Source organism: Schistocerca cancellata, chromosome 10, assembly GCF_023864275.1.
Source record: "Schistocerca cancellata isolate TAMUIC-IGC-003103 chromosome 10, iqSchCanc2.1, whole genome shotgun sequence".
Taxonomy (NCBI): Eukaryota; Metazoa; Arthropoda; class Insecta; order Orthoptera; family Acrididae; genus Schistocerca; species Schistocerca cancellata.
The window spans coordinates 157,462,028-157,476,312 of record NC_064635.1 but is presented as its reverse complement, the minus strand read 5'-3'; the positions used below and the strand labels follow the sequence as shown (position 1 = coordinate 157,476,312).

General features: G+C 41.2%; 1 protein-coding gene across 1 annotated transcript in view; it reads right to left on the bottom strand.

The window, feature by feature from the left end:
- The window catches only part of LOC126106210 (uncharacterized), an 89,057-nt gene extending 75,355 nt beyond the window's left edge, over positions 1 to 13,702 (bottom strand). Inside the window, exon 1 of the mRNA XM_049912441.1 lies at positions 13,592 to 13,702. The gene's annotated coding sequence lies outside the window, so the exon portion shown is untranslated. The remainder of the gene's footprint in view (positions 1 to 13,591) is intronic.
- Positions 13,703 to 14,285: the final 583 nt, after the last annotated feature.

The following is a 14,285-nucleotide window of genomic DNA, read 5'->3' as shown; positions in this document are numbered from 1 at the left end:
CTCCTGCAACAATTCCATTGGAACATAATCACCCACCCACCCTATAGTCCTGACTTGGCGCCCAGTGACTATCACCTGTTAAAAGAACATTTGGCCGGAAAGCGATTCAGCTCCGACGACGAGGTGAAAGAAGAGGTTCATAACATCATGGCGGTGAGCTGGTATGACATGTGCAAACAAAAACTGCCACAGCGTCTACAAAAATACATCGACAGAAATGGTAATTATGTCGAAAACTAGCTAAATGTTCAAGCTGCAAACTGATGTAAACCATTGCAGAAATAAACAGGTCTATGTACTTATAAAAAATAGGTGACCTTACTTTTGTAATTACCCTCGTATTTTCTCTGGCACACACATTCTGTAGACACGATTTTATCCTGAACTCCAAACAGTTACCAAAACTACTTTAAGCAACACAAAATTTTCCCAATTTGTCGGTGGAGGACCCCAGCTCTCCTTTTGTTAAACGATATTTCATTCCCCCAAACCCCCCCCCCCCAACCCTCTCTTGGCCGACTTCTAGAATCGTCCGTGATTGGCACACTACTAGGATACAGAAGCAAGCGAAACATAGTGCACTCCACAAACAAGAGTTACGTAAAGCTTCAATCGGCTCACAACACAGCCAACTGACGTAAAGACTCACAGTCCCTTGCAGATAGGTAGTGGAATGCATTAAATCGGAAGATGACTGAAATGCAGTGATCAAAAACTTCCGCCACATTTTAAACAGTGAGTGAAAGCGGTTTGGAAACATTTAATGGTATTACAGCACGAATAAACTGACCTACAGTCATGTGATTCAGTGCCAAGGAAAGTGGCACGAATTCTAATTAAATCGGACATTTATAGGATTGTCACATTCAAAACTCCTATAGCTCATGAAGGAAACGACAGCCTCATTAAAAGATTTAAATAGAACTCAGAAATATAATACACATAGGAGACATACCCGCTGCTCCCTCCAGACCAAAGTACATAATTACCTCTGTGTCCACCCGATGTGTCGCCAAAATACGCGTGGGAGGAAGAGGACTGTTTGAAAAAACAAGTAGGAGAAAGAGTAGTGTTATGTGTTCACAAGAAAAATTATAAAATGGGAAGACATATTGGGAAATTGATTTGAAGGAAATTTGAGATTCCATTGCACCAGTCATTGAAGACCCAGTGTTGGATAGCAGTGAGGACCGTACAGTGTGTGCGATTTAAAAAGGTATGTGGCTGATTCGCGCCACGATGGAGAGCAGTTGTACACTGCAGTACGAACTGAAAGTAGTGCTAGCTCGCAACAGCAAAAAAGGAGTCGAGAAGTAAAATTTAAGTGTCAGGAGCGAGAAGTTTGTTTGGCATTAGGGTAGTTGCGCAATGAATATAAGACAATGTTAGGTATTCTTATAGACAGTATGACCGGTCGAAAGGAAATTGTATTACTTAAAGTGTCGTCACAGTAGTCTGTTTCGTCTCAATATATTGTCGCAGTGGCTGTATTGTAGAGAATATGTATAAAATGTGTGTTTGATGTTATTATTATATGTTACTTTTACGTATCCTTTCGAACCATATGTTATACTGTACCAGTGCTGATGCGAGGCTGAATTCAAACGTGAGCTTCGAAGAAACCTTTTACAGTGTGCAGGCAGCATGAACGGTTCGAGTGTCAAATATTACTTTGATGGCATTCGGACATGCGAAGAAGAGTCGAAGGCCATCTAAAAATTGAATTAATTGTTAAAAGTAATTGTATCGCTCTACACTTGTCTAGTAAATGGTTGCTAAATGGTTTTACAAAGGGTTACATTAGCAGTGGTTAAAATAATTTTGGAGAAGACTCAACTCAGAAGAACTGAACTGGTTATTCTCAGTACCAGGTGACGTGTATAGTTATTGCTAGCTCTGTTGGCACTAATCTCAGCAAAACAGTAGCACTTGCTGAGTGGAGTTTGTTGTATTGGCTGCTGTGGGAATCTGCAAGGAAGGGCAATAGCCGGACAGGAATCCAATCATCTGTACAAAACACTCTGCAAGAATAACAGACACTTTCTTTCTATAAATAAATGAAAAACAGTGTGGTGTCACCGCCAGACACCACACTTGCTAGGTGGTAGCCTTTAAATCGGCCGCGGTCCGTTAGTATACGTCGGACCCGCGTGTCGCCACTATCAGTGATTGCAGACCGAGCGCCGCCACACGGCAGGTCTAGACAGACTTCCTAAGCACTCGCCCAGTTGTGCAGCCGACTTTGCTAGCGATGGTTCACTGACAAATTACGCTCTCATTTGCCGAGACGATAGTTAGCATAGCCTTCAGCTGCGTCATTTGCTGCAACCTAGCAAGGCGCCATTACCAGTTACTATTGATGCTGTAAAACATGTACCGTCAAGAGCGATGTTCACCAATTATGGATTAAAGTTAAGTATTCCAGTAGCTACGTACTATTTTTGCTAGTCTCATTTCCCTGACCTGTTCCAGACCTCACGCCAGCCTGCGTGAGCTTAAACGCGTGCCTTTCGGCTTCCTGTCATTGTGGATTGGCTGTCTTGCCAAACCACAACAAACAGCTTGCTCCATTACACACTATTACTACTCGCAGAGCGCAGGTTACGTATCGTGTTCCTATTACTAAGTACTGATGCTATCGAAGTCTGCGACAGAACTGGGCCTACCACCGATGGGAAGCTAATTAAATCAGGGCTGACAGGGGGCGCTGAACTCTGTCTTCCTAGAGATATGGTGCTGCTCGCTCTTGGTGGTACTGATTAACTCTATATAGTCGGAGGATTGATATGTTTCTCCAAGTGAATTCTTAGTAAACGGTTAAAGAGTTGAACGTTTAACGTAAGGAAAGAGATCTGGCTATTTGATAGTGAGGAGTGGGTTAAATATTTATTCGAAGCGAGTGTTGTGTAGACAGTACGGAGACCAGATTGTAGTCAATAAGTCGTGATTGTAAACGGATCTGATCTCACTGGTTCTCTAAAATCGTATAAGTCTCCCAGTCCGCAAATTCATTAATGACTGATTGTTGCTATAATCATTTGGGGTAGGAATTTGGTTCACATTGATAGAATCGAGTGATCGACGTGGAGAGTTATAGAATTATGCACTCGTCGAGAGAATAGTGTGTTGCGTCATTGTTGTAAAAAAGCTGACTGGTTTTCGCTTTGCGGAATAGAAACCTATCTAGCGACGATTGGTATTTTGTTGGCACTAACGAATTTTGGGACATGATGATTGGTCGTAGAATATTAAAATCGTTGACTTATCGACAAGATCTTACTTTAAAAGTCGATTAATAATCAGATGGAATCTTTTACTTATCACCTTCAAAGCTTTTTCTGTGTGACGGGTGGCCTTTAAAGTAGGAAAAGTTAGGTAGGTATTAGGCAACATTGGAAGAGATTTAATTTTGTTCTTATTATTAAGTGTATGGCACAAAATGGTTGTGGCAAGCATTTATTTTTTTATTTTCAGTGTCGAATAGCATTCTTGCGGGTTAGCATTACTTTCAATCGTTCATTACCGGACACAGAATTCAAATAAAGCAAAGGTGTGTTAAACTGAAATAAAATACCTACTCTTAATTTCAAAGAAGACTGATGATGATGTTTTGTTTGTGGAGCGCACAACTGCGCGGTCATCAGCGCGCGTACACAGTCCCAATTCTTTCACAGTCCTATCTAGCCATTGTCACGAATGATGAGGAAGACAACACAAACACCTAGTCCCCGGGTAGAGAAAATCCCCAAGCCGGCCGGGAATCGAACCCGGGATCCAGAGGCAGCGACGCTAGCCACTAGACCACGAGCTGCGGACAAAGAGAAATGAAAATATCCCCACTACAAGAAGTACACTTTAAGACCTTTTTTCTTCCTGATGAAATAAAGGGAATTATACGAAATAAAATAATAAGATTCATTACAAGGAATAGTACTGGACATTACCAGACAGATATTTTCTTCGATGCTAATATTTGAGTTTGCAAAGTTCAAAGATTTAGCACTTTAACATCATGTTTGAGATACTGTCTGAAAATAATTACTACTGAAGTCCAGAAACTTTCAAAACAGTTCGTTTAGTTTAAAGGCAGGAGATGTGAAGACTATAATTCTGGATTATTTATTTGAAGACTAAATAGATATGTAGCAAGGACATTAATATTTTTTTACGTGAAAAAACAAAAACAATCTGCGGCGATGGAATATTATATCGCAGACTGAACACCCAGTTACATCTCTGGATACTAATTTGACGCCAGATATAATATATGAAATTTAGGCTTCCTTAACAAACCAGTATCGTAAGTAACAAGTGATCAGTTAAGTCGTTTTACGTCATTTTAAGGCAGAAAACGATGATACAAATTGATCAACGGCGCACGTAGACACATTTTGTCATCTTAATTCTTTTTGAAGGTTTATTTATCAAAAGATTGAGTATGATAAGGAAATTCGTTGAAATTCATTACATTTGCTAGATAACTGCAGATACCTACTGTGAGGTTTTCGCTGTGATAATAACGACAGTGTGGTGCACGCAACCTTGTTCGTTATGTGCCGAGAATTCATTTTTATTAGTGATCATCATAAAGGTATATTACGTGCGTAAAATCACAAAAAGTAAGTAGCGTATACATCAACGTGCAGGCTTTAACCGTAATATTAGGATCGATTCCAAACTTACGATTTTATGCCTACAAAGAAAGTGTGCAAGAACTAATCATAGCGTGTAGGCTTTCACGGCCGGCGTCTTCAGTAATTAAAACTTCCGGGCTAAGAGGCCGTGGTCCAATAGTAGAAACGTCGAAGTATTTCTACTATTGGACCACGGCCTCTTAGCCCGGAAGTTTTAATTACTGTGCAAGAACTGTTAATCTTAGTACTGTCGATCCAGATGCGTGCGCATATATGATTGCAAGAGTTTAATCACTTAATAAGTAAAAACATCTTATTCTGGAACGCAGTAACCTTAGACAAATAGTCAGGACATTTCCACACAGTAACAATTTCGTTGTGTGTAGGAATTAGTAGCACACTGGGTCACACGATAGGTGGTGACTTATAGACTGCTTCTTAAATTATAAGTGGTATTTATTGTAAGAAGCGTACACTGGTATAAATTTTGTATAATTTACTACTGCTTAAAGTTAACTGCTTCCCGAATTCCACTCTAGGTAAAACAATACAAGAAGTGGTTACCGACTAAGATCTGCTCCTAGCTACTGCACAAGGAGGTGTTGGACCGCTGACAGTATTTCTTTACTTGCAGTAGCCCACAAGGAGTAACGTTGCTGTCAAAATTGTCGCTTCTGCGTATTAACAAATTAAGTCGCTTCTGCGTATTAACAAATGAAGTAGCGACAATTTACCACACAAATATTACTACGCAACTGTTGTTCCGTCACATTGGATCTACGACTGTATTTGAACATGACTCGAATTTTTCGAGCCGTTTAGGCAACAGTCCAGGAAATCTCAGATTATGTTCGATCTTTTCATAATGCACTGTGGATTTTAGTTACAAAAATAACTGTGAAACACTGACTGAAATATCTTCCAAGGTGCAGCTCACGCGTAACAACAGCAACTAACAAATAAAAAACTTCAATCATGATCTGTCCAATTCTCGAGCTTTCGCTCGTCCTGCCATCTAGTGAGATGTAATGTACTATCTCCAAGACAGGTCTTGCGGCTGTGATTCATTCTCACGATACAAATTACTGTTACTGTTACTTTATTACGATACATTTCAGTTGTTCGGCATTGAATTCTTGATTAACAGTCTCCATTGTTTCATCTGAATGTTGCAGTCTTGTGTTCAAACTGATTAAAAGCTGGTAATGTTTTTGTCTGTTATTCTATTATGTGACCAGGGATTTAACTGCTCACTTACAACCTATCATTACTGCCTCTCATAGACAAATAAAATATTTTAGTGAGCTCAGTCAAGTAATACTTTCTAGAGGACAATAGTTTCTTCTTTGTTACCTTTACTTAGAAATCAACATAAATGTTTATCTATCCTTACAGATCGGTAGTGTATGAGAACTCGTATTGTAAATTTCTTCAAAAACAACAGGAGTTTGTGCAGTGGTAGGATTTAATGCTATTTACTCCAGTGTTTCAAGAAATTGCCAAATCTTAAGCAGAGCCATAACTTTTTGTTGTGGCTAGTACGTAGTTTCTTGCCTCTCTCTTGCATTCACTCTGCGCTAATCAAATGTCACTTGATTGTTCGAACTAGCTCGATACTGCATCAAACGCTGAGGCGTCTCAAGAAATCTCGAGCCCGTTCGAATGCGAGTATCGTTTGTCCAGCCCTAAGTGGAACAGTATGTCACATAAAGGAAATGCAGTAAGTAGTGACCACTAAATTATGACCACGAAGTAGTTATGAGGAGAGCACGTGGCTAAGAGGAAGCAATGTCGCGACCAGTGGTCAAGGGATATTTAAACAATTATGAAGTAGCCACAGCATTAGATCGAGGGAACGGTTATTGTTTAATTCAAGAAGAGTTATGGGTAAATGCATGTAAAGTGTAGAGGCTAGAGTACTTTCTAACTTCTGTGTGTATTTACAACAATATCTGGAACAAATGGCTGTTAAGTACAGGAAGAGGTTCCAGTAAATTTGTGGACTGAGGATATGCAATATACACAGTCATTACTGTCGACAGCAAACTTGAATGGAGGTGCTTTTGCTTGGTCTAGAGTGGTTTGCAGGGAAAAAAGTTGTAATGATGGTGAATTTAAGTTTTTCTCTTTGTTTTTCAGTCTTGGCAGTAAAGAGAGAAGTGAAGGCAAAAAATAAAACAATGATATATCGCTGATGAGGTACTACTACGTTTGGGTAATATAATAATAATAATAATAATAATGAGTGTATGGCATTGGTGGCCGGGAGACCCCTCGCGGAGTGAACCGGGCCGCCGCTCCAACCAAGTTCTCTAACGCCACTACGGCGACTTTCGAGTGAATAAGGATAAAATGATGGTAAAATACACACAAAACCCACTCAACTCGAGGCAGAAAAATTCCCTGACCCTGCCGGGTATTGAACCCGGGACCCCGTGCGCGTGAAGCGTGAACGCTACCGCAAGACCACGAGCCATTAATTAACAACAATATGTACTAATAAATAACAATCTCCTCTGTGTGGATGGACAGACTTTGTTGACTGTGCAAGATGTTGTGGGGCGGTGGGTGGAAAATTTCTATATATTGTTGTTGCCATTCTCAACACAGGCTCTCTAACTACAATGTGGGCAACCAGAAAGTGATTAACAAAAACGTGATGCCTCTAAATAAAGTTCACTGTGCCCACACAATGGAAAGCAAATGAATTCTATATATCGTGAGTAGGCTGCTTCCATATAACGTGACTGACGTTTACTAAAGAACAGTACAAGGGGGTAACAAAGAAAAAAGCAGAATCAATTTTTGAAAGCTATATGTTGTGTACATAGTTCCGCGTAGTCAGCGCGTACACAACTTTCCCACTAGAGCGCGCCCCGCTAACGCCGATATTACACTATCAAATTTCTTTGTCAAATATCTTTATCCAAAATCTTTGTCAAAGATATTTGATGGTGTAATAGGAACTTTGTCAAATGTCGTCCAATATTTGTTCAAATCTAGGGCCTCGCTGTAGATTTGATCAAAGAAATCGCTTGTCTTCTGTTCACTGCAATGTGACATGTTACCACATGGAGCGCTAGCATCGCTGCAGCGTTCCGTCGTCTGTAGTGTTTTTATAAACATTGCCGGTAAATACAATTGGTGTGTGCCGACAACTACAAAATTAATAGAGATGTATGAAGCTGATGAGGCGCTTTACAACGTGAGGCCCCATGAATACAAAAATAAAATAAGAAGATTGGAGACGAGACCTGACCTAACCTAACTTAACATAACCTAACCTAACATAACATAACCCTCTCCTGTAGCAAGGAATCGGAGTGTTACAGTGAGCCTGTCTTCTGAAGATGTAGCAGTTCTTAAGTGAATATTGTGCTTTGTGATATGAGGATACACTTCACTGAGCACATACAGGAATGTATGCTCATCCATTCGTAAGTAATTGATGTACCACTTGACGTCTTCCACTGTAAGCTCACGTAAGAAGTTTTGTTGAATGCTTTTATTGTGTCGTCGTAAAACCCACGGCTTCACCCAGATTAGATTAGTTTTTCGTTCGACAAGGCGCCATTTTTAGATCGAGCAAACCACTCGTAAACTTGAGTTTCTCCAGTAGAGTCATCTTATTAAGTTGTTCTCAACATTAAAACAGTTTCAGCAGCATTTTTACCGAGTAGAAAACAAAATTTCACAGCGTTGTTCACTTAAACTTGTCGTCATAAAAAAGCTAAACAAGAACAAAACAGTGTTAACAAAAACAGTCACTGCAGATAAACAGCACGAGCCCGGTGAACACAGGCGGAACTGAACTGGCATTGAGTTGCGCTACACACGCCTCGCAGCACGAATGTGTACTACACAAGCTCCGCCCACGGCAATGTTATTCCGGTTTTTTTGGGTACCCCCTCGTTTAAGCATATATCGGCCGTGAGAGTATAAAGTGCTGAAAAGCTTGATTGGTGTAGTACATGAGAGAATCACAGGACCAGAGAAAGAAGTATGGGTGCCAGATTAGGTCAGTGTTCTAGGCTTCTAGGACAACTAAATGTAAATATCGTGTGACTAGGGCCTCCCGTCGGGTAGACCGTTCGCCAGGTGCAAGTCTTTCCATTTGACGACACTTCGGCGACTTGGGCGTTGATGGGGACGAAATTAGGATAACACAAAACCCAGTCTCTGACGGGAGAAAATGTCCGACCCATCCGGCAATCGAACCCGGGCCCTTAGGACTGACATTCTGTCACGCTGACCACTCATTTATCTAGGACAACTGAGATAGGAACAGCTCCTGCGGTGAGCCAAGACTATGTGATGTAGATGATAATGTTTACTGATGATGCAGTGGGAATTATTTGAGTACACATTGATGAGATGGGTAATTGAAGGGGAGGCAGAAGGCCGTAAAAGCAAGTGAGTAACACAGAGGTTTATAGAAATTACTTGGTATTAGTTGGCTGGTACCTGCATTATATTATTGCGGGACCAGAGAAGCAACACATTTTTTGTTTACCGTCCATGCTTAATGCTCTTCTGGGGTTAGTTTCTGTTACACTCTTGCAGACATTTTATCAAAAAAGGATAAAATATGCATTAGGTACTGGCCAGAGAGCTAATATTAATCAGAGAAGGATAGAATTCTACCGCGGCAGTCCACAGTCTTTTATTTTTGTGGATGTCACCTGTTTTGACAGTATTAGCAGCCAAATAAAATAATAAATCACCATTCTGCCATGCACTGGAGGTGAAGAATCGATTTCAGTGCCATAAATCACTGCAATGGGAAAGAGGGAAGGCGCACTATCAGTTTTTTTATAACTTTTTTGTGTTGCTGACCGAAGTAAACATGAAAACGTACAAAAACAGAGGTTTTTTGCTATTCGACTAGCACTTAAAAGTTACTCTGGCCTGGAGAGGAGTCAAATGTTAAATAGCTCACTGTTATCAAATGTTATTTGTAACATTACATCTAGCAGTTTCGTTAAATAATGATGTATGCGTCCCCTCCCCGCCCCCCCCCCCACTTTGGAGGGGGGATGGGGGAAAGAGAGTAATAGAAGGGGGGCGCTGGCTTTCATTGAAATCTTTGCATTTCATATTATAACGGACATCCGCCCAACAAATATTGTTAGCGTCAGATTCTCCTTCCATGAACCAAGTTAGGAAGTTGCTGCATCGGCAAATAAATGTCGTGTGTCTAGGGCCTCCCGTCGGGTAGATCGTTCGCCAGGTGCAAGTCTCTCGATTTCACGTCACTTTGGCGGCGTGCGCGTCGATGGGGATGAAATGATTAGGACAACACAACACTCAGTCCCAGAGCGAAGAAAAATCTCCGAGCCAGCCGGGAATCGAATCGCGGTCCTTGGGATTGACAGTCTGTCGCTCTGACCACTCAGCTACCGGGGGCGGAGACAGCATCGGTAATTCGCTGATTTATTTCGCAAGAACTGATCAGCAGTTCCTGTCAGCAGGAAATCTGAGAATCAAACCAAACACGCAGATGTGTAGTTGCTTACCAAGCATTTACCAATCACCAATGACAATAAACCACTGGACAATGTGACTGCCACTTCTCTACAGCGCTGACTTCAATAGCAGATTGTTAATCATAGTCACTGTGACGGTCCACACGATTTAAGACAAGCTTCCGAAACCAGTCGAAAGGTAGTACGTAGGCTAGAAGCTGAGTACTAGTGCATGTTCATTGGAAGCAGTCAATTGGATTAAAAATAAAGTAATCCGAGTTCCTCCATTGCCATGGATAAATGAAGATTCTCAGTGGGGACAAGAGATCGCACGGTAGGGATTTACCGAGTGCCTTCTCCTTCGGAAGTATGCGATTCTAATAAGGAAAAAGATTCGAATTTAATCAAATTCACGAATCTTGTGTGTCTTCCTCTGTTCTTATCAGCGATGTTAGTTCTAAAGCAAAGTGCTAAACATTTAGTTGATAATCTGGCACTACAGTTTAGCAGCACCAGTTTGAATAACGAGGAAGATTGTAATGTGTTTTTTATTTAGCCAACAATGGCTCGCAGAGTGTCTAACTAAGGAGACACCTGAAAAAAAAAAACATCCAAATCGTATGAGTGAAACCCTCGAATTTTTACAGCGTAATTAGCAACAACTAAGACGAAATTTCAGATTCCTCAAAAACCAGGTATTAGTTTCTACGAAAGCATTACGAGCATTCAAGATTTATCGTACTTAATTGCAATATGCAAATCAGCACCCATTGTTTGTAAGAAATTACTTCTTCCCACAGCCGTCGAAATACACGGAGAAAGTGTGGTGTCACCGCCAGACACCACACTTGCTAGGTGGTAGCCTTTAAATCGGCCGCGGTCCGTTAGTATACGTCGGACCCGCGTGTCGCCACTATCAGTGATTGCAGACCAAGCGTCGCCACACGGCAGGTCTAGTCTATAGAGACTCCCTAGCACTCGCCCCAGTTGTACAGCCGACTTTGCTAGCCATGGTTCACTGACTACATAAGCTCTCATTTGCAGAGACGACAGTTTAGTATAGCCTTCAGCTACGACCTAGCAAGGTGCCATATTCAGTTACTATAATTACTTCAAGAATGTATTCTGAACAGATAATATTGTGAACCATGTACCGCCAAGTGCGACGTTCATCATTAATGGATTAAAGTTAAGTATCAAACTAATTATGTCCGCTTTCTGAATTCTCATTCCTTGTCCTGTTCCAGACCTCACGTCAGTATAGTTCTTCCCTCCTTACGCCAGCCTGTGTGAGCTAAAACGCGTGCATTTCGGCCTCCACTCGTAACACGGTGTTGGCTCTTCTGCTAACACAAAAGAAAGGTTTGGCGCGAGTCTGAAATCGATACCACTCTCAGATGATACCGTGATCGTCATATTAATGCTATAACGTGACATGAAAAAGTAATTCAAAATTCTCCCTGCGACTACATGACAGTACTGATACCGGAAATCTTTCCCAGCTTCTTGTTTCACTACGCTAGTGTTACGACCGCGAAATACTCGAGGACGGTCTATTTTGTAAATCTCTGAAAGGGGGGACCGCAGGCGAAGATAGTTTCTTTTCTGTAAATTACTTTTTGCTGACAACAATCTGTGATGGACAAATTGTGTTGTTATATGTAACGATGCGGTAGCAGCGTTTACTGGAACTGAAAAGGGGTTCACGGAAGAGTGCGCCCTTTCTGCTTCTGTAAAATTCACATATTTTACGGTACACAGGGATGCATTGTCTTATAAAGTAGTACGAACGGAGTTAATGAAGTGCTGAACGATGCAGACGAGCCTTAAACAGTAGGCCATTTTCCGTCTTTGTGAGGAGACGGGTTCTAACCATGATCGCTTATATCGCACGCGGAAGTACGTCGGTTGTCTCGTGAATTATTCTTCGTCGCGTTGTGGATCTGAAGGATAATGTTCGTCTTTTCCTGTTGAACAGCTGAACCGACGTTTAAGAGAAACTGAATGATCTTAACATATCACTTCAAGATCAAAATAATAATATATTTCTAAACGATAAAGTGCATGCGTTTAAGAGAAGACTTGGACTTTTGAAAACACAGATGGAGAATAGCAACTGCGAGATATTTTCTCTGAATTCGTCAAGAGGAAAGGGCTTGCATCTAGGCAAAATTAGTAGAATTGGCTTACTATCTCAAAAACCTTCGTCATCGATTCAAGGACAGATTTCCAGAACCTTCAGTTGAGTACGACTTGATCCACAACCCGTCAGATCCTATCATACTACACCATTAACCACACTTAAAACAATAGAACACGAGGAGTTAACAGAACTCTGAAGTAATAAAAAATTTGGAAATAAATTTATAGCGAAGTTTCTTAAAAACTTCTAAATGCAGATTCGGAATGATGAAGGGCAGTGGACACGTTATTACCCTTCGCATTAACTTACATGTGTGAGTCAACATTTTTCGCAATGGTATTAAGACGAAATACAGGCCTCGAATGCGGCTGGAAAGGGATCTGCGAGTTCCTGTTTCAGAGATACGCCAAAACTGGTTCTGCTTTCTTCACAAATTCACGTACACACATCACAGTAAACGTGCTAATTAAAGAAACAGCCTGAATTTTCATCGAGTGCATTATTGCTCATATTTCCTTTTTGGATGATCAGTTTGAATACAAGAGAGTTTTAATTGGCATTTAAATGTTGACTGTTCTATCGTCATTTGTACGTCGTAATATTTCACATAATAAAACGTTTTAAATCAATTAGAAGCAATGTAGACGGAAAAAGCTAAAAAAATGTGTAAAAAAATTCAGTGAAATGAAGACTTTGTTCAGATCTAATAACACACACAGTCAAATGGTTCTGAGCACTATGGGACTTAACTTCTGAGGTCATCAGTACCCTAGAACTTAGAACTAGTTAAACCTAACTAACCTAAGGACATCACACACATCCATGCCCGAGGCAGGATTCGAAACTGCGACGTAGCGGTCGCGCGGTTCCAGACTGTAGCGCCTAGAACCGCTCGGCCACTCCGGCCGGCCACACACAGTCGTGGTTATTTATAAACTAGAAGTAACCGTTAAGTTTCATCTCCTTTGAATAACCCTAATGTGTGGTAATTTAAAAAAAAATGTTTGATATGTTTGAAGGGCAGTCTCTAATTTTTATTATTATTGTTATTGTTGTAACTGTTAGTTGCAAAAATTAGAGCGCAGTAAGTGGACTATTTTTGTGCCAAGGACGAGAAGTGCTGAGGAGGATAGAAAAGTAGGAGGGGGAGGGCAAAATAATTTTCTGTTTCAGAAGGAAAGCACGACGGAAAAAGTTTGAGAACTCCTGGTTGAGCCGACTAGTCTCAGAATTTTGAAATCTGTACTGGCCTTAGCGAGTAGTCTACAGTTATATGCAGGTATAGTTACATGCAGGCATAGAAGCACGTAGAATGACGTGAAAAATCATAATCCACCCAGCGAACTTACGTTTGGAGATACCCGACCTTGCCGCGTGACGCTAACTGCGAACTCACACAACGGCCGCCCCGCCCGAGACTTCGTCAGCGCTCCGCGCATGCGCGGTGCGGTTTTCCTCTTCGATGCTGATTCCTGCTACTGCGCGGCGCGAGGCAACAGCAGCGGCAAGCGTTTTTCCACGGTGACTCAGCGGCTCGCGGAAATTGGCGTTCCCATCTGGAAGCGGCGGAAGATAGCGGTAGCCAATGACGGACCGCCGCTGAGGTACCCGCCGTGTATTTGATTAGCCGTACCGTGAATCTACAAGAAGAAAGACGAAGTTGGGTCAAGACACTGCAATTCTTTACTTTCTTTACGACGTACTCTTTCACACATTTCATTATTCGTGTTTCCTTGTTTCACAATAAACAGATTTGATGATTAACGTTCACGATTGTTCACTGTCTCATTTAGAAAACCGATCGCCTCAGAACAGAAACTAATTTTTTTTTTCATACCAGCTTTTAGTATTGGAAATTGCAGTGCCTAGACGCAGTTTACTATAACGATAGAACGTTACCTGTTATGTGGTAGTCAGGTATTTATAACTGAAAATATCTGACAGTTGATCCTCGGTATTTTCTACGTTAAGATCATGTATTTCAACCACTCTGTGAGTGTTAGCTATTGAAACTGCCAATGAAGTAGTATCACAAAACTCAGC